The following is a 24,119-nucleotide window of genomic DNA, read 5'->3' on the forward strand; positions in this document are numbered from 1 at the left end:
TGGAGCTATCCATAGCGATGTCCATCTGAGATTAGGTGTTCTACAGGTTCAGGTGTCTATATAAGGAGGAAAGAACTGTAACCACATTGCATGTGGACATAGTAATACAGGAAGTGTGTAAAAATACTGCTTTTTACTGTATACATTACAGTGTGTCATGGATCTCCCTTCCGAGATTGGCTCCGGGGGATGATCCCTGCATTAACTGATTGCAGCATGAGTAGCCATCTTCCACTTGCCTGAGTTCTGCCGATCTCCTCAGTCTTCATTCCCTGTCAGGGGAAATCACTCCTCCAGCTATGGTGACATTTAAATTCAATACAAACACTTGTTGTCTGTGAAATGATTACTTGCAGAGCGATATCATTTCCATGTTATTTTTTTTTAACTTTTTTGTGTGCAAGAAAACAATCCATTTCTCATTTAGTTCAGCTAATACTAAATTTTAAATTATTGAAAAGACTACGGGGGTTGGGGGGTGGGGGAAGAACGATTCTTCAGCTCAAATGTCACATTAAGTGACAATTTCCGTTTTTCAAATCATGTGACATCCAAAATGATATTTATTTTAATTTCATTTTGAGATAGCTTTATTTTCTTCCAACATTAGTTGCCAATGAACAATAATCACACAATTATTAGTCATTTGCTACAAAATGACTCCCTGTACCAAATGTCATTAACTCGATGTTTTGTTCATAATAATACTCACTTTCCCGGCCTAATTATTTTCTTCCTAGTTCTTATATTTGTCTAAAAATTTATCATGATTAAAGTTACATGAATAAAATAGACATGAACCGACCAAAAAAAATGTTGAACTGTGTTCAATTGCTACTGAGTATTTTTTAAATTATTAAAGCCACGTTTTATATTTTAATTTTCAGTTATTAAACTTAATGAATATACAATCGCCATCAGCGCAAAGTGCACTCAAAATATTAAGTCAATTTATCTATCAGGATTTTAGAAACAATTATCAGTTACAATAATTATGCAATTCTTCAACTTAGGTTTTATAAAAAGCACAATGTGCCTTTAATATCTTCCATATTTCTCAGTGTGAGTACTACAATATTAGAACCTGTTTCATAAGACCAATACACCCACAAAAGATCAAGAATTGCCATTGCAGCATCATTTGTAAATATCTGACTTTTGCTCATTTGAAAGATCACAGTCTTCTTAGACATTGAAATTCTGAGAACACCAGTTACTTTACACTGCAATATTTCTCTTCGTTTTTGAACATTATTCAGTTGAATAGTAAGAGGAGATACCTCATTATTCATTAACTCATTTATAAAAGTTTTCAAATCGATTTGTTGCCAACACCTAATAATTGTTCAATTCGGTAAGGGGTGTACATGTGGAACTATGGTTTCATATAATAATCAATGCAAGGACATTGCAATGTACAATCTCTCAATCATTCTGAATATTGCTTTTCATTTTAAACTTGGAAACGCTTTTGAATTGGTTTGATTGGAAATCACTTCAATGGAAACATTTATTGTGTTTTTAATCACAATAGCAGTTGAATATTTTTCATGTGCAAAATCATTTAAATCCCCATGAATATTTTGAAGCACACATCTCTCTTATTTCATTAAACAATCACAGGAAATGGTGACTTCTTAGAAATCGTACATTTTCAGAAGGAATGAATGTTGTCTTCAGCCGAATAGGCAAATTGATTGACCAACTGATCATTTTGTTCCAATTTACGTGTAGATCAAAAACATTTTAATTTGCATTTCAGAAAATGAGAAACTTATGACCATATAGAATAATTGTATTCATTTTTATTTATAATGCATAATAATCACACAATTCTGTCAATTTGTCGTTCCACAAGTGATCGTAAAAATTATGTTTAATTAAGACATTTGTTAACTCCCTTCATTATTGTAAATTACTACTGAATTTTCAGTAGATTACACACAGTATCCACCAATTAATTTCAATCCAATTATCACAATAAACGTCTGATGAGTTTTCAGCCCTGCCCAGCTTGGTTGGGAATGTTATGAAAGAATCTTGTGCAACTCTGGTCGTGTCGCTGTTACCAGATCAGCGTTTACAATTTCAATTCCCACCTTGCATCGGGCTGTGCCAGAGCAGCTCTGAATGTTGATTAGAAAATTTCTAAGAGTCGAATGATTGCCTTTCAATTCAACATTAGCTTTGCTTCCATTTGTTATTCATTCCAATAATCAGAGTATCTCCTAATTATTTTCTTCAGTTCGCAAATAACAGAATTCCACTCAATCAATGTTCTTTGCAAACTATTTGATGATGTTGCACTCACAAAGATGAAATATGCAAAGTAAAGATATTCTTTGATTTTCTTTTGTTCTGAAGAGCTGAGGTTCAGACTGCATATAGAACTTGATGCTTCAAAGGTATAAAAAATCAAGAATGAGAAAAAATCAAGTTCTTCTTCAGTAAAATAAACAAATGCCTCTTCCTACTATATATCAATTTTTTGTTATTGATGTGATTATGAATTGTGTGAAATTTGTTTTTAGTTTTCCATTCACCTATTTATATTGAATGTAAGATTGAAATGCTGTGAAATTATCCGAGTGCATTTATTTGAAAATTGAATTTGCATATTTCTCTCTAATCTCATTTACTGCATGATGTCTTAATTATGTTTTGTTCAGCAAATCTTGTGAATACTAAAAATTGTCTAATCTTAAATCAGATCTTTCACACCCAGTTATCACTGTGTTCCGAATTCATGTAAATATCTAAATTTATTGAAATCAATGTTCACACAAAATAGTGCACATAAAGCGACACAAAGATATTCATCATCAGCTGATTACTATTCAGTGGAATAACCTGAGTAAGTATCTTATTGTTCCTAGGACTAATGACAACAGTAAACATTTATTTACTATTGCATGCAATTAATACAATTGATGTGTTATGCTTCAGTTCAGTAGTTAATGTTGATTTATATTGTTTAAACCAATAATTCCACTTTATCACGGATATTGACTGTACTACAATAGCATTGGGAAACTGTTTTTTATCATTCTAATAATCTTTAAGCTCGTTTTTGTTGTGCGTGTACAAGAGACAATTCAAATTTTAACCATTTTTATTACAAATTGAACAAACACTGCATTTTAAATTTGTGAAATTCCTACATTTTTGAAAAAATTAGTCTTCACTAAATATATCACATTAAAAAAACTATTTCAAATCATGCGTGCTACAAAATGATTATTGTTTTCAGTTCATTGTAAGAAAACTGCTTTTACCATGTTGATTTTTTTTGTCATTTCTATTCCAACATTATTCATCATTGTACGATAATGACAAAATTATTAAAATCGCGTTTATACCACATGTCATTAACTACATTGTTTGTTCAGTTTCAAGCTCACTTTCATGACCTACTAATTCTCTTCCTAATTCTGACACAAGTCTTTAAAAATTGATTATAATATTAATCATATAAATCGATGTAACACATCTCTACAAGGAAGCCAGTGGATGGAAATTCACAATTCTTGTATTACATACATTTTTGACTTAAAAAAAGAAGGATTTTGCTCAATGATCACTGAATGGTTCATTTTTCTTCAATCCATAAAGCTAAATACTATGTTTTATTCCTCAGTTTACTGATCTTAAAAAATAACCAATCAACATCACAGCAAAGTGCTTTTGAAATATTGAATCATTTTAATTCTTCAAAAGACAGCATTAATTATCAAGTCATTGCCATTACAGTAACGGCACAATTATTTAAGAAAATCTTTTGAACAAGTATAGTGAGATTCACATTTAGATTTAATCCATTATTTCTGAGTACTAATAGTACAGTCTGAAAATGCATTTATTTTTCAGGTCAACTGCCCTACAAGGGAACCAATGACTTCCCATCCAACGTCATTAAATATCTGATGTTTTCTCATTTGAATGGTCACGGTAATCTCAGCCTTAAAATTCAGGAAAATGTAACTAGTTTTCACTGAATTAATTCCAGTTCATTTCCAGACATTGCTCAATCACTTGCAAAAAGAGATTTTTCATTATTCCTTAATGCATTGACAGACTTTGATAATTAAATTGTTGCTGATTTATAATACTATATAATCATTATTCAATCCAGTGGGTTGTGCAAATGTTGAATTACGACAAAGTACATGAATTATTGTATAGATATTGCAGTGCACAATCTCAATCATTGTAAATATCAATTTTTATTTTACCTGTTGAAACATAGTTGAATTCAATTAATTATATTTGACTTCAATGCTCACATTTATTGCGTTTGTAATCATAATACGATTTATGGATGTTTCATGCAACAAAATCAAATGAAAAAGAATTAGCATCTCATTATTCTTTCATTCAACAATGGCAATACATTTTGATTTTTTAAAGTTTTGAACATTTTTGGAAAGAAGAGATGTTGTCTTCAGTTGAATGCTTGCATTAACTCACTAATTCACAATATCCGCTACTTATTCTCTTTTGGTTCCTATGAAAAGGAATTAACTAGTTCTGCTGTTCGTAAATTCCTGGAAAATATTTGAGAATGTTGTGGTCTAAAAGGTGAAAAGGCTAAGTGATCGTAAGTCATCAGTTATTTTGTTAGAAAGAGCTTAATTCAAACATTTCGAACACAAACACACACACGCGCACACATTGTTATTGTGCTGTGTTCCGAGGGAAACAACAAGTCGCTTTCTTCGGCGTTAATAAATATATGCCACTTCCAATTTATCATTAGACAGCTAATTCACTACATTTGTTTTTAAACATTGCAATTCGTCTAAATATTGTTATGACCTTTGATCAAATTAAATTTCTAATTATTGTTCATTTATGAATTGCCGGGATTTTGTTTTCCATACACCTATTCGTATTGAATGTAAGATTGACATGCTTTGACAATATCGGAGAGTGTTCATTTGAAACTTGTCTTTTCGTATCTTTCACTGATTTTACTTATTGCATAAGATTACACGGTACCTCAGTGGTAATCAATGCTGCCTCACAGCGAAAAAGACATCGGTTTGATTCCCTCCTCGGATGACTGTGTGGACTTTACACGTTCTCCACAAGTCGATGTGACTTTGCTGTGGTGTCCTCGCACAATCCAAAGATGTGCAGGTTAGGTGAGCTGTCCATGCTAAATTGCACGTTGTGAGAAGGGATATATGTATGAGTCAGCAGGAAATGAGAAGAAATATGATCGGGAAAAGTGTTTGGGTGGGTTACTCTTTAGAGGGTGATTTTTTTCAGACAAATGGCCTGTTACCACACAGAATAAGAGGGGTGTTTTCATAGCGTCGCTAGAATTAAGGTGCGCCCCGGGACCTAAGCCATGTTGGGACTTGAAACGAAGGAAACAACAGAGAGGCTACAGAATTACGTCGCATCGATTTGGTTTTCTTTAAATCATCGACGAGAAAGAAAATGTAAACGGGGAGGGCGAGTGGGGAAGTGAGGCAGTTGCAGCTCTGGTGAAAAGCCAAAGGGTCCTCTGAGAGTGTAAAATCTTTCATTGCTGTTGCTGATTGAAAGAGCCACTGACGTGCGAACTGCTCCAAAACATGATTCTGGATCTCTGGTGCCAATTCTCGCACGTTGAATAACGACAGACACCTTCCAAATGAGCTCTTTCAGAGACGACTTTGGGATACATTTGACAGACAGACAAGTTCAGGAATCCGTGGTGCATTGTGACACCAGCGCATTGGATTCTTCCCTGTCTTTGAACCGAGCCGCCTGCGCAAGGAACGCAAATGCTGAACTGCTTTTCGGAGAAGGATCAGAACGCGGAAACTAAACTCTCAAACAGAATGGGATATTATCAGAACCAGGTCAGAGAAAAACTTTACAATGCTTTGCACCGTAATTAAACGCAATTGCATTACATTTCACTACGAGAGCAGATTTGTACAAGCAAATTCGAAGGCAGGTTTGCAGATGGGAAAGCAAGCAAGAAAGCTCCGTCCTTGTCCATTTAAAAGGCTGCAGTTGAAGAACAAAGCAGTTTCTGCCCAGTTGCGGACTGGGGACCTTTCGCGTGTTAGGCGAACGTGATGACCACTACACGACAGAAACAAGCCGAGTCCGCCGTACTGCGGATCAGTGGCATCCAGCACAGAAAGTTGAAGCCATTCTTCGTTTCAACTTTCTGTTTCCAAAAGATCGTTGTTGTCCAGCGTAATTGACATCTTGAAAACGTAAAAAAAGACACGTGAAATTGATGACAAAATATTGACAAGGATGTCGTCAATGTTTGGACCGTAGGGCGAGGTGGAATAAGCTGGGACGACTTTCCCTGCAGCGTAACGGCTGCGACATGATCTTATGGAAGGGTTGGAAACTGAGTATTTACGTGTTTTACCCAAGTTGGGGTGAGTTGAAAACTCGAAACATAGGTTTAAGGTGAGTGGGCTGAAATTGACAAAAAACCTGAGGCACATTTCCCACACAGAAGGTTGTGCGTGTATGGAATGAGCTCCCCGAGGAAGTGGAGGAGGCTCAGAAAATTGCAAAGGTAATCGGCTGAGTTTCTGGATAGGATGGGTTTAGAGGGTTTGACTTGTTTAAATTTGGCTATGTGGTGAGCATGGACGAGATACACCGAAGTATCTGTTTCCACGCGGTGTACCCCAATAACATTGTATTGCTTACACCGGCTTTGAAGGATTACTGTTTAGCGGAGCTTGCCATCGCAGTCTGTGGCAAAATCATTTAGTCTGTTCGACTGCTCACGGGAAAGTTAGTATTGTGAAACACTGCAGAAACTAACGACATCCTTACTTTTGCTCCGACTGACCATACTCCGTGAAATTTTCCCAGATTCTCAGTGAAGGATTTTTGCAGCTGGAAGTTACCTCAGAAACCCTGTTAATTCGTAATGTATTGAGCGAATCGCAAAACAGAAAGCATTTAACACGGAACACAAACAAAACTGGAAAACCAAATGCATTTTCAGACACAGCGAGCATGAATGCTAAATGTGAGACAGTCCGGGGGCATGAGCCATAAAGTAATCACTCAAGTAACAAAAGGGCAATTCCAAACTACTCTTTCAAACATACTGGAGCCTGAGTGCACCACCACTTCCCAGACAATGCTGCAAAGAGAGAAAGAAAGAACATAATAAGAACGGGCCATAAAAAGTGAATTTCACCAATCACAGTCTCGATTAGATTACCTTTCCCTTCCGATGTCTCCAGGACAGAAATGAAGGAAATGGGAGAAATTCAATCACATATCACATCGACATTCGTTGGAACGATTTTCCCATTGGCCAGAAAACCAAATAACGACGAGTCGCGTCACCCCAGGACTTTGTTTCACAACAGCGATGAAATACCAGTATCCATTCGGTTCCAGTAAAAGCTCAACTTGCCTGGAACAGCACAGCTGCTTGCGATTTTCTGCGCTGGAGACGAACACGATCATGACAAAGCGAGACACTTTGAAATACGCTGCACTATCCCACACCACAGTTAATTCCCAGGGAAGCAAACCCATTTTTCCTTTGTTTTTGACGTCAATACAGTGGGGACCGAAACAGCATTTTAACAAGCTGCAGTGTTGGAGTTGATCAGCAGCAACGGCAGTGGTGGGATTTGAACCCACGCCCCTTTCGAGACTGGAACTACGATCCAGCGCCATAGACCGCCCGGCCACACCACCAGCCGGCCGCATGCCCCAATTTCTTGCATTTCCAATTGTGCTCTCCTGCATAACAACAGATGCCAAGTCACATGAAAAGTGTTCCATGATTCCTCTCGGACTCGCACAGCTGATGAGATGTGCCCGTCTCCAATATCAATTTCGCAACAGATAATGATAGCCCATCAATCCAGACAAAAATCAATGGTAAGCTGAGTCTATCTTCTCAGACTCTTTTCAGCTCCAAATGTATCTGTGAGAATATATGATTGGTTATGACTTGGTCTAATAAGCATGAGCTGCTTGACATTACTGCAATTTAGATTCTTGCTTTGCTAAATGATTCACCCATTGCTCGAAACAGGACAACTTTCACCTTTACACGGAACATGAAACACACTGGACTACAGGGAAAATGCACAAAGCTGAGCAGGCCGTGTCCCAAATCATACCGTGCAGCATAGTTTTAGACACTGTGTCTGTTTTGCAGAATAAGGCTCCCAAAGAAAGTTCTACCCTAAAACCGGAGGTCGCATTCCAATCGAGAACGACAGATTGCATCGTGAGGAAGGTCTGACCTCGGGGCCGGTTCGAGATGCCACTTTCCTCGCCTTTTACCTTCACCGTGCAATTTGCTGCAGAGATGTTCACACCTGGACATGACCCTCATGGATACCAACTGAGTTTGAAAACTGTGTGGGAATCGATGAGAAGCCACTCCATAAAGTTTAACAATTTCCATGGTGCTTTTTAGAAATGCAGTTTCTTTGCACCTCAATCTAAAAGGCAGTTTCTGAACATAGTAAAAGAAGTCAAAAGGTAATTACCTCACCCCACCCCCACTCCGGAAGAGGTGCGAACTACCCTTGATTGCTTTTTGTTCACGATGTGAAAACCAAATGGATGCGATGTCATTCTGTAGTCTCTCTGTCGATTCCTCCGTTTCAGTTCCAACGTGGCTTAGATCTCGGAGCGCACCTTAATACTAGCGACGCTATGAAAGCACAGGTCCAGAGATTCCTCTGGGAGTGTAATTTCTTTCATTGCTGTTGCTGATTGAATGAGCCACTAACGTCCGAACTGCTCCAAAACATGATTCAGGATCTCTGGTGCCAATTCTCGCACGTTGAATAACGACAGACACCTTCCAAATGAGGTCTTTCAGAGACGACTTTGGAATACATTTGACAGACAGATTAGCTCAGGAATCCGTGGTGCATTGTGACACCAGCGCATCGGCTTCTTCCCTGTCTTTGAACCGGGCCGCCTGCGCAAGGAATGCAAATGCGGTAATGCTTTTCGTGGAAGGATCAGAAGGGGGTAACTACACTCTCGAACAGAATGGCATATGATCAGAACCAGGTTGGAGAAAAACTTTACAATGCTTTGCACTGTTAGTAAATGGAACTGCATTGCATTTCACGACGAGAGCAGATTTGTTTAAGCAAACTCGAAGGCAGGTTTGCAGATGGAAAAGCAAGCAAGTCAGCTCCGTTCTTGTCCATGCAAAAGTCTGCAGTTAAAGAACAAAGCAGTGACTGCCCAGTTTCGAACTGGGGACCTTTCGCGTGTTAGGCGAACGTGATGACAACTACACTACAGAAACAGGCCTCTGCCGTCCCTGCTGGGGCTCAGTGGCATCCAGCACTGAAACCTGAAGCAATTCTACCTTTCACCTTTCTGTTTCCATGAGCTCGTTGTTGATTGGGGACTTGTTTAAATTTGGCTATGTGCTGAGCATGGACGTGATACACCGAAGTATCTGTTTCCACGCGGTGTACCCCAATAACGTTGTGTTGCTCACACCTGCTTTAAAGAATTACGTTTTTGCGGAGCTTACCGTCGCAGTCTGTGGCAAAATCATTTCGTCTGTTCGACTGCTCACGGGAAAGGTAGTATTGTGAAACACTGCAGAAACGAACGACATCCTTACTTTTGCTCCGACTGACCATACTCCGTGAAAGTTTCCCAGATTCTCAGTTGAGGATTTCTGCAGCAGGAAGTTACCTCGGAAACCCTGTTAATTCGTAATGTATTGAGCGAATCGCAAAACAGAAAGCATTTAACACGGAACACAAACAAAACTGGAAAACCAAATGCATTTTCAGGCACAGCGAGCATGAATGCTAAATGTGAGACAGTCCGGGGGCATGAGCCATAAAGTAATCACTCAACTAACAACAGGGCAATTCCAAACTACGCTTTCAAACATACTGGAGCCTGAGTGCACCACCACTTCCCAGACAATGCTGCAAAGTGACAAAGAAAGAACATAATAAGAATGGGCCATAAAAAGTGAATTTCACCAATCGCAGTCTCGATTAGATTACCTTTCCCTTCCGATGTCTCCAGGACGGAAATGAAGAAAGTGGGAGAAATTCAATAACATGTGACATCGAAATAGATTGGAACGATTTTTTCATTGGCCAGAAAACCGAATGTCGGCGAGTCGAGTCACCGTAGGACTCTGTTTCGCAACAGCGATGAAATAACAGTCTCCATTCGGTTCCAGTAAAAGCTCAACTTGCCTGGAACAGAAAGCAACAGCAGAGATGCTTGCGATTTTCCGCGCGGGAGGCGAACACGAGCACGACAGCACAGGCACTTGGGAAAATTCGCAATTTTCCCGCACCCGCAGTCAATTCCCCAGGAAGCAAATCCATTTTTCTTCTGTTTTAAACAGAAATGCAGCAGGGATCGAAACAGCATTTTAACAAGCTGTGCCGATGGAGCTGTTCAGAGGAAACGGCAGCGGTGGGACTCGAACCCACGACTTTGTCGAGACTGGAGCCTAAATCCAGCGCCTTAGACCGCCCGGCCACACGACCAAAACGCCAGCTCGACATTTTCTTGCACTTCCAATTGTGCTACTGCATAACAACAGATGCAAACTCACGTGAAAAGGGTTCAATGATCCCTCTCCGACTCGCACAGCTGCTCGGATGTGCCCGTCTACAATATCAATTTCTCAGCAGATAATGACAGCCCATCAATCCAGACAAAACTCACTGGTAAGCTGAGTCTATCTTCTCAGACTGGATTCAGCTACAAATGTATCCGTGAGTACGTGAGAATATATGATCGGTTATGATTGGGTCAAATTACCATCAGCTGCTTGACATGACAGCAATTTGGATTCTTGCTTTGCGAAATGATTTCACCCATTGCTCGAAACAGGACAACTTTCACGTTTACACGGAACATGAAACACACCGGACTACAGGGAAAATGCACAAAGCTGAGCAGGCCGTGTCCCTAATCATACCGTGCAGCATAGTTTCAGTCACTGTGTCTGTTTTGCAGAATAAGGTTCCCAAAGAAAGTTCCACCCTAAAACCGGAGGTCGCATTCCAATCCGAGAACGACAGATTGCATCGTGAGGAAGGTCTGACCTCGGGGCCGGTTCGAGATGCCACTTTCCTTGCCTTTTACCTTCACCGTGCAATTTGCTGCAGAGATGTTCACACCTGGACATGAGCCTCATGGATACCAACTGAGTTGGAAACCTCTGTGAGAATCGATGAGAAGCGACTCAATAAAGTTTAACAAATTCCATGGTGCTTTTTAGAAATGCAGTTTCTTTTCACCTCAATCTAAAAGGCAGTTTCTGAACATAGGAACAGAACTCAAAAGGTAATTACCTCACCCCACCCCCACTCCGGAAGAGGTGCTAACTGCCCTTGATTGCTGTTTGTTCACGATGTGAAGAGCTCACACGCCTGAGTCACCTTCACGTCTCTGGTTGCTGAGTGAATCACAAAGAAGGAGTTTCACCAGAGCTGCAACTGCCACACTTCCCCAGTCGCCCTCCCGTTTACATTTTCCTGCTCGTCAGTGAAAACCAAAGAAAACCAAACGGATGCGATGTCATTCTGTAGTCTCTCTGTCGATTCCTCCGTTTCAGTTCCAACGTGGCTTAGATCTCGGGGCGCACCTTAACACTAGCGACGCTATGAAAGCACAGGTCCAGAGGTTCCTCTGAGAGTGTAATTTCTTTCATTGCTGTTGCTGATTGAATGAGCCACTAACGGGCGAACTGCTCCAAAACATGATTCAGGATCTCTGGTGCCAATTCTCGCACGTTGAATAACGACAGACACCTTCCAAATGAGGTCTTTCAGAGACGACTTTGGGATACATTTGACAGACAGATTAGCTCAGGAATCCGTGGTGCATTGTGACACCAGCGATTCGGCTTCTTCCCTGTCTTTGAACCGGGCCGCCTGCGCAAGGAATGCAAATGCGGTAATGCTTTTCGTGGAAGGATCAGAAGGGGGTAACTACACTCTCAAACAAAATGGCATATGATCAGAACCATGTTGGAGAAAAACTTTACAATGCCTTGCACTGTTAGTAAATGGAACTGCATTGCATTTCACTACGAGAGCAGATTTCTTGAAGCAAACTGGAAGGCAGGTTTGCAGATGGGAAAGCAAGCAAGTAAGCTCCGTTCTTGTCCATGCAAAAGTCCGCAGTTAAGGAACAAAGCAGTTTCTGCCCAGTTTCGAACTGGGGACCTTTCGCGAGTTAGGCGAACGTGATGACCACTACACTACAGAAACAATCCACTGCCGCCTTTGCTCGGGCTCAGTGGCATCCAGCACTGAATGTTGAAGCCATTCTTCCTTTCACATTTCGTCTGTTCGACTGCTCACGGGAAAGGTAGTATTGTGAAACACTGCAGAAACGAACGACATCCTTACTTTTGCTCCGACTGACCATACTCCGTGAAAGTTTCCCAGATTCTCAGTTGAGGATTTCTGCAGCTGGAAGTTACCTCGGAAACCCTGTTAATTCGTAATGTATTGAGCGAATCGCAAAACAGAAAGCATTTAACACGGAACACAAACAAAACTGGAAAACCAAATGCATTTTCAGGCACAGCGAGCATGAATGCTAAATGTGAGACAGTCCGGGGGCATGAGCCATAAAGTAATCACTCAACTAACAACAGGGCAATTCCAAACTACGCTTTCAAACATACTGGAGCCTGAGTGCACCACCACTTCCCAGACAATGCTGCAAAGTGACAAAGAAAGAACATAATAAGAATGGGCCATAAAAAGTGAATTTCACCAATCGCAGTCTCGATTAGATTACCTTTCCCTTCCGATGTCTCCAGGACGGAAATGAAGAAAGTGGGAGAAATTCAATAACGTATGACATTGGAATAGATTGGAACGATTTTCTCATTGGCCAGAAAACCGAATGTCGGCGAGTCGAGTCACCGTAGGACTCTGTTTCGCAACAGCGATGAAATAACAGTCTCCATTCGGTTCCAGTAAAAGCTGAACTTGGCTGGAACAGAAAGCAACAGCAGAGATGCTAGCGATTTGCCACGCGCAGACACTTTGGAAAATACGCCACTTTCACACACCGGGAAGCAAATCCATTTTTCATCTGTTTTAAACAGAAATGCAGCAGGGATCGAAACAGCGTTTCAACAAGCACTGCTGATGGAGCTGTTCAGAGGAAATGGCAGCGGTGGGATTCGAACCCACGCCTCTGTCGAGACTGGAGCTTTAACCCAGCGGCTTAGACCGCTCGGCCACACAACCAACACGCCCAACTTGTCATTTTCTTGCAATTCCAATTGTGCTCCTGCATAACAACAGATGCAAACTCACGTGAAAAGGGTTCTATGATCCCTCTCCGACTCGAACAGCTGCTCGGATGTGCCCGTCTGCAATATCAATTTCTCAGCAGATAACGAAAGCCCATCAATCCAGACAAAAATCACTGGTACGTTGAGTCTATCTTCTCAGACTGGATTCAGCTACAAATGTATCTGTGAGTGCGTGAGAATATATGATCGGTTATGATTGGGTCAAATTACCATCAGCTGCTTGACATTCCTGCAATTCGTATTCTTGCTTTGCTAAATGATTTCACGCATTGCTCGAAACAGGACAACTTTCACGTTTACACGGAACATGAAACACACCGGACTACAGGGAAAATGCACAAAGCTGAGCAGGCCGTGTCCCAAATCATACCGTGCAGCATAGTTTCAGTCACTGTGTCTGTTTTGCAGAATAAGGTTCCCAAAGAAAGTTCCACCCTAAAACCGGAGGTCGCATTCCAATCCGAGAACTACAGATTGCATCGTGAGGAAGGTCTGACCTCGGGGCCGCTTCGAGATGCCACTTTCCTTGCCTTTTACCTTCACCGTGCAATTTGCTGCAGAGATGTTCACACCTGGACATGAGCCTCATGGATACCAACTGAGTTGGAAACCTGTGTGAGAATCGATGAGAAGCGACTCAATAAAGTTTAACAAATTCCATGGTGCTTTTTAGAAATGCAGTTTCTTTTCACCTCAATCTAAAAGGCAGTTTCTGAACATAGGAACAGAAGTCAAAAGGTAATTACCTCACCCCACCCCCACTCCGGAAGAGGTGCTAACTGCCCTTGATTGCTTTTTGTTCACGATGTGAAGAGCTCACACGCCTGAGTCACACGCCTGAGTCACCTTCACGTCTCTGGTTGCTGAGTGAATCACAAAGAAGGAGTTTCACCAGAGCTGCAACTGCCACACTTCCCCAGTCGCCCTCCCGTTTACATTTTCCTGCTCGTCAGTGAAAACCAAAGAAAACCAAACGGATGCGATGTCATTCTGTAGTCTCTCTGTCGCTTCCTCCGTTTCAGTTCCAACGTGGCTTAGATCTCGGGGCGCACCTTAATACTAGCGACGCCATGAAAGCACAGGTCCAGAGGTTCCTCTGAGAGTGTAATTTCTTTCATTGCTGTTGCTGATTGAATGAGCCACTAACGTGCGAAGTGCTCCAAAACATGATTCAGGATCTCTGGTGCCAATTCTCGCACGTTGTATAACGACAGACACCTTCCAAATGAGGTCTTTCAGAGACGACTTTGGGATACATTTGACAGACAGATTAGCTCAGGAATCCGTGGTGCATTGTGACACCAGCGATTCGGCTTCTTCCCTGTCTTTGAACCGGGCCGCCTGCGCAACGAATGCAAATGCGGTAATGCTTTTCGTGGAAGGATCAGAAGGGGGTAACTACACTCTCAAACAAAATGGCATATGATCAGAACCAGGTTGGAGAAAAACTTTACAATGCCTTGCACTGTTAGTAAATGGAACTGCATTGCATTTCACTACGAGAGCAGATTTGTTGAAGCAAACTGGAAGGCAGGTTTGCAGATGGGAAAGCAAGCAAGTAAGCTCCGTTCTTGTCCATGCAAAAGTCCGCAGTTAAAGAACAAAGCAGTTTCTGCCCAGTTTCGAACTGGGGACCTTTCGCGTGTTAGGCGAACGTGATGACCACTACACTACAGAAACAGGCCTCTGCCGTCTGCGCTGGGGCTCAGTGGCATCCAGCACTGAATGTTGAAGCCATTCTTCCTTTCACATTTCGTCTGTTCGACTGCTCACGGGAAAGGTAGTATTGTGACACACTGCAGAAACGAACGACATCCTTACTTTTGCTCCGACTGACCATACTCCGTGAAAGTTTCCCAGATTCTCAGTTGAGGATTTCTGCAGCTGGAAGTTACCTCGGAAACCCTGTTAATTCGTAATGTATTGAGCGAATCGCAAAACAGAAAGCATTTAACACGGAACACAAACAAAACTGGAAAACCAAATGCATTTTCAGACACAGCGAGCATGAATGCTAAATGTGAGACAGTCCGGGGGCATGAGCCATAAAGTAATCACTCAACTAACAACAGGGCAATTCCAAACTACGCTTTCAAACATACTGGAGCCTGAGTGCACCACCACTTCCCAGACAATGCTGCAAAGTGACAAAGAAAGAACATAATAAGAATGGGCCATAAAAAGTGAATTTCACCAATCGCAGTCTCGATTAGATTACCTTTCCCTTCCGATGTCTCCAGGACGGAAATGAAGAAAGTGGGAGAAATTCAATAACGTATGACATTGGAATCGATTGGAACGATTTTCCCATTGGCCAGAAAACCGAATGTCGGCGAGTCGAGTCACCGTAGGACTCTGTTTCGCAACAGCGATGAAATAACAGTCTCCATTCGGTTCCAGTAAAAGCTGAACTTGGCTGGAACAGAAAGCAACAGCAGAGATGCTAGCGATTTTCCGCGCGCAGACACTTTGGAAAATTCGCCACTTTCACACACCGGGAAGCAAATCCATTTTAAACAGAAATGCAGCAGGGATCGAAACAGCGTTTCAACAAGCTGTGCTGATGGAGCTGTTCAGAGGAAATGGCAGCGGTGGGATTCGAACCCACGCCTCTGTCGAGACTGGAGCCTTAATCCAGCGCCTTAGACCGCTCGGCCACACTACCAACACGCCCAACTTGTCATTTTCTTGCAATTCCAATTGTGCTCCTGCATAACAACAGATGCAAACTCACGTGAAAAGGGTTCTATGATCCCTCTCCGACTCGAACAGCTGCTCGGATGTGCCCGTCTGCAATATCAATTTCTCAGCAGATAATGAAAGCCCATCAATCCAGACAAAAATCACTGGTAAGCTGAGTCTATCTTCTCAGACTGGATTCAGCTACAAATGTATCTGTGAGTGCGTGAGAATATATGATCGGTTATGATTGGGTCAAATTACCATCAGCTGCTTGACATTCCTGCAATTCGTATTCTTGCTTTGCTAAATGATTTCACGCATTGCTCGAAACAGGACAACTTTCACGTTTACACGGAACATGAAACACACCGGACTACAGGGAAAATGCACAAAGCTGAGCAGGCCATGTCCCAAATCATACCGTGCAGCATAGTTTCAGTCACTGTGTCTGTTTTGCAGAATAAGGTTCCCAAAGAAAGTTCCACCCTAAAACCGGAGGTCGCATTCCAATCCGAGAACGACAGATTGCATCGTGAGGAAGGTCTGACCTCGGGGCCGGTTCGAGATGCCACTTTCCTTGCCTTTTACCTTCACCGTGCAATTTGCTGCAGAGATGTTCACACCTGGACATGAGCCTCATGGATACCAACTGAGTTGGAAACCTGTGTGAGAATCGATGAGAAGCGACTCAATAAAGTTTAACAAATTCCATGGTGCTTTTTAGAAATGCAGTTTCTTTTCACCTCAATCTAAAAGGCAGTTTCTGAACATAGGAACAGAAGTCAAAAGGTAATTACCTCACCCCACCCCCACTCCGGAAGAGGTGCTAACTGCCCTTGATTGCTTTTTGTTCACGATGTGAAGAGCTCACACGCCTGAGTCACACGCCTGAGTCACCTTCACGTCTCTGGTTGCTGAGTGAATCACAAAGAAGGAGTTTCACCAGAGCTGCAACTGCCACACTTCCCCAGTCGCCCTCCCGTTTACATTTTCCTGCTCGTCAGTGAAAACCAAAGAAAACCAAACGGATGCGATGTCATTCTGTAGTCTCTCTGTCGCTTCCTCCGTTTCAGTTCCAACGTGGCTTAGATCTCGGGGCGCACCTTAATACTAGCGACGCCATGAAAGCACAGGTCCAGAGGTTCCTCTGAGAGTGTAATTTCTTTCATTGCTGTTGCTGATTGAATGAGCCACTAACGTGCGAAGTGCTCCAAAACATGATTCAGGATCTCTGGTGCCAATTCTCGCACGTTGTATAACGACAGACACCTTCCAAATGAGGTCTTTCAGAGACGACTTTGGGATACATTTGACAGACAGATTAGCTCAGGAATCCGTGGTGCATTGTGACACCAGCGATTCGGCTTCTTCCCTGTCTTTGAACCGGGCCGCCTGCGCAACGAATGCAAATGCGGTAATGCTTTTCGTGGAAGGATCAGAAGGGGGTAACTACACTCTCAAACAAAATGGCATATGATCAGAACCAGGTTGGAGAAAAACTTTACAATGCCTTGCACTGTTAGTAAATGGAACTGCATTGCATTTCACTACGAGAGCAGATTTGTTGAAGCAAACTGGAAGGCAGGTTTGCAGATGGGAAAGCAAGCAAGTAAGCTCCGTTCTTGTCCATGCAAAAGTCCGCAGTTAAAGAACAAAGCAGTTTCTGCCCAGTTTCGAACTGGGGACCTTTCGCGTGTTAGGCGAACGTGATGACCACTACACTACAGAAACAGGCCGCTGCCGTCTGCGCGGGGGCTCAGTGGCATCCAGCACTGAATGTTGAAGCCATTCTTCCTTTCACATTTCGTCTGTTCGACTGCTCACGGGAAAGGTAGTATTGTGACACACTGCAGAAACGAACGACATCCTTACTTTTGCTCCGACTGACCATACTCCGTGAAAGTTTCCCAGATTCTCAGTTGAGGATTTCTGCAGCTGGAAGTTACCTCGGAAACCCTGTTAATTCGTAATGTATTGAGCGAATCGCAAAACAGAAAGCATTTAACACGGAACACAAACAAAACTGGAAAACCAAATGCATTTTCAGACACAGCGAGCATGAATGCTAAATGTGAGACAGTCCGGGGGCATGAGCCATAAAGTAATCACTCAACTAACAACAGGGCAATTCCAAACTACGCTTTCAAACATACTGGAGCCTGAGTGCACCACCACTTCCCAGACAATGCTGCAAAGTGACAAAGAAAGAACATAATAAGAATGGGCCATAAAAAGTGAATTTCACCAATCGCAGTCTCGATTAGATTACCTTTCCCTTCCGATGTCTCCAGGACGGAAATGAAGAAAGTGGGAGAAATTCAATAACGTATGACATTGGAATCGATTGGAACGATTTTCCCATTGGCCAGAAAACCGAATGTCGGCGAGTCGAGTCACCGTAGGACTCTGTTTCGCAACAGCGATGAAATAACAGTCTCCATTCGGTTCCAGTAAAAGCTGAACTTGGCTGGAACAGAAAGCAACAGCAGAGATGCTAGCGATTTTCCGCGCGCAGACACTTTGGAAAATTCGCCACTCTCACACACCGGGAAGCAAATCCATTTTAAACAGAAATGCAGCAGGGATCGAAACAGCGTTTCAACAAGCTGTGCTGATGGAGCTGTTCAGAGGAAATGGCAGCGGTGGGATTCGAACCCACGCCTCTGTCGAGACTGGAGCCTTAATCCAGCGCCTTAGACCGCTCGGCCACACTACCAACACGCCCAACTTGTCATTTTCTTGCAATTCCAATTGTGCTCCTGCATAACAACAGATGCAAACTCACGTGAAAAGGGTTCTATGATCCCTCTCCGACTCGAACAGCTGCTCGGATGTGCCCGTCTGCAATATCAATTTCTCAGCAGATAATGAAAGCCCATCAATCCAGACAAAAATCACTGGTAAGCTGAGTCTATCTTCTCAGACTGGATTCAGCTACAAATGTATCTGTGAGTGCGTGAGAATATATGATCGGTTATGATTGGGTCAAATTACCATCAGCTGCTTGACATTCCTGCAATTCGTATTCTTGCTTTGCTAAATGATTTCACGCATTGCTCGAAACAGGACAACTTTCACGTTTACACGGAACATGAAACACACCGGACTACAGGGAAAATGCACAAAGCTGAGCAGGCCATGTCCCAAATCATACCGTGCAGCATAGTTTCAGTCACTGTGTCTGTTTTGCAGAATAAGGTTCCCAAAGAAAGTTCCACCCTAAAACCGGAGGTCGCATTCCAATCCGAGAACGACAGATTGCATCGTGAGGAAGGTCTGACCTCGGGGCCGGTTCGAGATGCCACTTTCCTTGCCTTTTACCTTCACCGTGCAATTTGCTGCAGAGATGTTCACACCTGGACATGAGCCTCATGGATACCAACTGAGTTGGAAACCTGTGTGAGAATCGATGAGAAGCGACTCAATAAAGTTTAACAAATTCCATGGTGCTTTTTAGAAATGCAGTTTCTTTTCACCTCAATCTAAAAGGCAGTTTCTGAACATAGGAACAGAAGTCAAAAGGTAATTACCTCACCCCACCCCCACTCCGGAAGAGGTGCTAACTGCCCTTGATTGCTTTTTGTTCACGATGTGAAGAGCTCACACGCCTGAGTCACACGCCTGAGTCACCTTCACGTCTCTGGTTGCTGAGTGAATCACAAAGAAGGAGTTTCACCAGAGCTGCAACTGCCACACTTCCCCAGTCGCCCTCCCGTTTACATTTTCCTGCTCGTCAGTGAAAACCAAAGAAAACCAAACGGATGCGATGTCATTCTGTAGTCTCTCTGTCGCTTCCTCCGTTTCAGTTCCAACGTGGCTTAGATCTCGGGGCGCACCTTAATACTAGCGACGCCATGAAAGCACAGGTCCAGAGGTTCCTCTGAGAGTGTAATTTCTTTCATTGCTGTTGCTGATTGAATGAGCCACTAACGTGCGAAGTGCTCCAAAACATGATTCAGGATCTCTGGTGCCAATTCTCGCACGTTGTATAACGACAGACACCTTCCAAATGAGGTCTTTCAGAGACGACTTTGGGATACATTTGACAGACAGATTAGCTCAGGAATCCGTGGTGCATTGTGACACCAGCGATTCGGCTTCTTCCCTGTCTTTGAACCGGGCCGCCTGCGCAACGAATGCAAATGCGGTAATGCTTTTCGTGGAAGGATCAGAAGGGGGTAACTACACTCTCAAACAAAATGGCATATGATCAGAACCAGGTTGGAGAAAAACTTTACAATGCCTTGCACTGTTAGTAAATGGAACTGCATTGCATTTCACTACGAGAGCAGATTTGTTGAAGCAAACTGGAAGGCAGGTTTGCAGATGGGAAAGCAAGCAAGTAAGCTCCGTTCTTGTCCATGCAAAAGTCCGCAGTTAAAGAACAAAGCAGTTTCTGCCCAGTTTCGAACTGGGGACCTTTCGCGTGTTAGGCGAACGTGATGACCACTACACTACAGAAACAGGCCTCTGCCGTCTGCGCTGGGGCTCAGTGGCATCCAGCACTGAATGTTGAAGCCATTCTTCCTTTCACATTTCGTCTGTTCGACTGCTCACGGGAAAGGTAGTATTGTGACACACTGCAGAAACGAACGACATCCTTACTTTTGCTCCGACTGACCATACTCCGTGAAAGTTTCCCAGATTCTCAGTTGAGGATTTCTGCAGCTGGAAGTTACCTCGGAAACCCTGTTAATTCGTAATGTATTGAGCGAATCGCAAAACAGAAAGCATTTAACACGGAACACAAACAAAACTGGAAAACCAAATGCATTTTCAGACACAGCGAGCATGAATGCTAAATGTGAGACAGTCCGGGGGCATGAGCCATAAAGTAATCACTCAACTAACAACAGGGCAATTCCAAACTACGCTTTCAAACATACTGGAGCCTGAGTGCACCACCACTTCCCAGACAATGCTGCAAAGTGACAAAGAAAGAACATAATAAGAATGGGCCATAAAAAGTGAATTTCACCAATCGCAGTCTCGATTAGATTACCTTTCCCTTCCGATGTCTCCAGGACGGAAATGAAGAAAGTGGGAGAAATTCAATAACGTATGACATTGGAATCGATTGGAACGATTTTCCCATTGGCCAGAAAACCGAATGTCGGCGAGTCGAGTCACCGTAGGACTCTGTTTCGCAACAGCGATGAAATAACAGTCTCCATTCGGTTCCAGTAAAAGCTGAACTTGGCTGGAACAGAAAGCAACAGCAGAGATGCTAGCGATTTTCCGCGCGCAGACACTTTGGAAAATTCGCCACTTTCACACACCGGGAAGCAAATCCATTTTAAACAGAAATGCAGCAGGGATCGAAACAGCGTTTCAACAAGCTGTGCTGATGGAGCTGTTCAGAGGAAATGGCAGCGGTGGGATTCGAACCCACGCCTCTGTCGAGACTGGAGCCTTAATCCAGCGCCTTAGACCGCTCGGCCACACTACCAACACGCCCAACTTGTCATTTTCTTGCAATTCCAATTGTGCTCCTGCATAACAACAGATGCAAACTCACGTGAAAAGGGTTCTATGATCCCTCTCCGACTCGAACAGCTGCTCGGATGTGCCCGTCTGCAATATCAATTTCTCAGCAGATAATGAAAGCCCATCAATCCAGACAAAAATCACTGGTAAGCTGAGTCTATCTTCTCAGACTGGATTCAGCTACAAATGTATCTGTGAGTGCGTGAGAATATATGATCGGTTATGATTGGGTCAAATTACCATCAGCTGCTTGACATTCCTGCAATTCGTATTCTTGCTTTGCTAAATGATTTCACGCATTGCTCGAAACAGGACAACTTTCACGTTTACACGGAACATGAAACACACCGGACTACAGGGAAAATGCACAAAGCTGAGCAGGCCATGTCCCAAATCATACCGTGCAGCATAGTTTCAGTCACTGTGTCTGTTTTGCAGAATAAGGTTCCCAAAGAAAGTTCCACCCTAAAACCGGAGGTCGCATTCCAATCCGAGAACGACAGATTGCATCGTGAGGAAGGTCTGACCTCGGGGCCGGTTCGAGATGCCACTTTCCTTGCCTTTTACCTTCACCGTGCAATTTGCTGCAGAGATGTTCACACCTGGACATGAGCCTCATGGATACCAACTGAGTTGGAAACCTGTGTGAGAATCGATGAGAAGCGACTCAATAAAGTTTAACAAATTCCATGGTGCTTTTTAGAAATGCAGTTTCTTTTCACCTCAATCTAAAAGGCAGTTTCTGAACATAGGAACAGAAGTCAAAAGGTAATTACCTCACCCCACCCCCACTCCGGAAGAGGTGCTAACTGCCCTTGATTGCTTTTTGTTCACGATGTGAAGAGCTCACACGCCTGAGTCACACGCCTGAGTCACCTTCACGTCTCTGGTTGCTGAGTGAATCACAAAGAAGGAGTTTCACCAGAGCTGCAACTGCCACACTTCCCCAGTCGCCCTCCCGTTTACATTTTCCTGCTCGTCAGTGAAAACCAAAGAAAACCAAACGGATGCGATGTCATTCTGTAGTCTCTCTGTCGCTTCCTCCGTTTCAGTTCCAACGTGGCTTAGATCTCGGGGCGCACCTTAATACTAGCGACGCCATGAAAGCACAGGTCCAGAGGTTCCTCTGAGAGTGTAATTTCTTTCATTGCTGTTGCTGATTGAATGAGCCACTAACGTGCGAATAGCTCCAAAACATGATTCAGGATCTCTGGTGCCAATTCTCGCACGTTGTATAACGACAGACACCTTCCAAATGAGGTCTTTCAGAGACGACTTTGGGATACATTTGACAGACAGATTAGCTCAGGAATCCGTGGTGCATTGTGACACCAGCGATTCGGCTTCTTCCCTGTCTTTGAACCGGGCCGCCTGCGCAAGGAATGCAAATGCGGTAATGCTTTTCGTGGAAGGATCAGAAGGGGGTAACTACACTCTCAAACAAAATGGCATATGATCAGAACCATGTTGGAGAAAAACTTTACAATGCCTTGCACTGTTAGTAAATGGAACTGCATTGCATTTCACTACGAGAGCAGATTTCTTGAAGCAAACTGGAAGGCAGGTTTGCAGATGGGAAAGCAAGCAAGTAAGCTCCGTTCTTGTCCATGCAAAAGTCCGCAGTTAAGGAACAAAGCAGTTTCTGCCCAGTTTCGAACTGGGGACCTTTCGCGAGTTAGGCGAACGTGATGACCACTACACTACAGAAACAATCCACTGCCGCCTTTGCTCGGGCTCAGTGGCATCCAGCACTGAATGTTGAAGCCATTCTTCCTTTCACATTTCGTCTGTTCGACTGCTCACGGGAAAGGTAGTATTGTGAAACACTGCAGAAACGAACGACATCCTTACTTTTGCTCCGACTGACCATACTCCGTGAAAGTTTCCCAGATTCTCAGTTGAGGATTTCTGCAGCTGGAAGTTACCTCGGAAACCCTGTTAATTCGTAATGTATTGAGCGAATCGCAAAACAGAAAGCATTTAACACGGAACACAAACAAAACTGGAAAACCAAATGCATTTTCAGGCACAGCGAGCATGAATGCTAAATGTGAGACAGTCCGGGGGCATGAGCCATAAAGTAATCACTCAACTAACAACAGGGCAATTCCAAACTACGCTTTCAAACATACTGGAGCCTGAGTGCACCACCACTTCCCAGACAATGCTGCAAAGTGACAAAGAAAGAACATAATAAGAATGGGCCATAAAAAGTGAATTTCACCAATCGCAGTCTCGATTAGATTACCTTTCCCTTCCGATGTCTCCAGGACGGAAATGAAGAAAGTGGGAGAAATTCAATAACGTATGACATTGGAATAGATTGGAACGATTTTCTCATTGGCCAGAAAACCGAATGTCGGCGAGTCGAGTCACCGTAGGACTCTGTTTCGCAACAGCGATGAAATAACAGTCTCCATTCGGTTCCAGTAAAAGCTGAACTTGGCTGGAACAGAAAGCAACAGCAGAGATGCTAGCGATTTGCCACGCGCAGACACTTTGGAAAATACGCCACTTTCACACACCGGGAAGCAAATCCATTTTTCATCTGTTTTAAACAGAAATGCAGCAGGGATCGAAACAGCGTTTCAACAAGCACTGCTGATGGAGCTGTTCAGAGGAAATGGCAGCGGTGGGATTCGAACCCACGCCTCTGTCG

The 24,119-nt window shown here is 43.1% G+C and overlaps 6 non-coding genes across 6 annotated transcripts; all 6 read right to left on the minus strand.

The window, feature by feature from the left end:
* Positions 1-14,898: 14,898 nt before the first annotated feature.
* On the minus strand, positions 14,899-14,971 carry trnav-aac (transfer RNA valine (anticodon AAC)). The gene has a single exon. It is a non-coding gene; the product is annotated as a tRNA-Val (tRNA).
* Positions 14,972-15,874: 903 nt separating this feature from the next.
* Positions 15,875-15,956, minus strand: trnal-aag (transfer RNA leucine (anticodon AAG)). The gene has a single exon. It is a non-coding gene; the product is annotated as a tRNA-Leu (tRNA).
* Positions 15,957-17,631: 1,675 nt separating this feature from the next.
* trnav-aac (transfer RNA valine (anticodon AAC)) lies at positions 17,632-17,704 on the minus strand. Its single transcript has one exon. It is a non-coding gene; the product is annotated as a tRNA-Val (tRNA).
* Positions 17,705-18,607: 903 nt separating this feature from the next.
* Positions 18,608-18,689, minus strand: trnal-aag (transfer RNA leucine (anticodon AAG)). Its single transcript has one exon. It is a non-coding gene; the product is annotated as a tRNA-Leu (tRNA).
* Positions 18,690-20,364: 1,675 nt separating this feature from the next.
* Positions 20,365-20,437, minus strand: trnav-aac (transfer RNA valine (anticodon AAC)). The gene has a single exon. It is a non-coding gene; the product is annotated as a tRNA-Val (tRNA).
* Positions 20,438-21,340: 903 nt separating this feature from the next.
* trnal-aag (transfer RNA leucine (anticodon AAG)) lies at positions 21,341-21,422 on the minus strand. The gene has a single exon. It is a non-coding gene; the product is annotated as a tRNA-Leu (tRNA).
* Positions 21,423-24,119: the final 2,697 nt, after the last annotated feature.

This window comes from Chiloscyllium punctatum, chromosome 6 (assembly GCF_047496795.1).
Source record: "Chiloscyllium punctatum isolate Juve2018m chromosome 6, sChiPun1.3, whole genome shotgun sequence".
Lineage (NCBI taxonomy): Eukaryota > Metazoa > Chordata > Chondrichthyes > Orectolobiformes > Hemiscylliidae > Chiloscyllium > Chiloscyllium punctatum.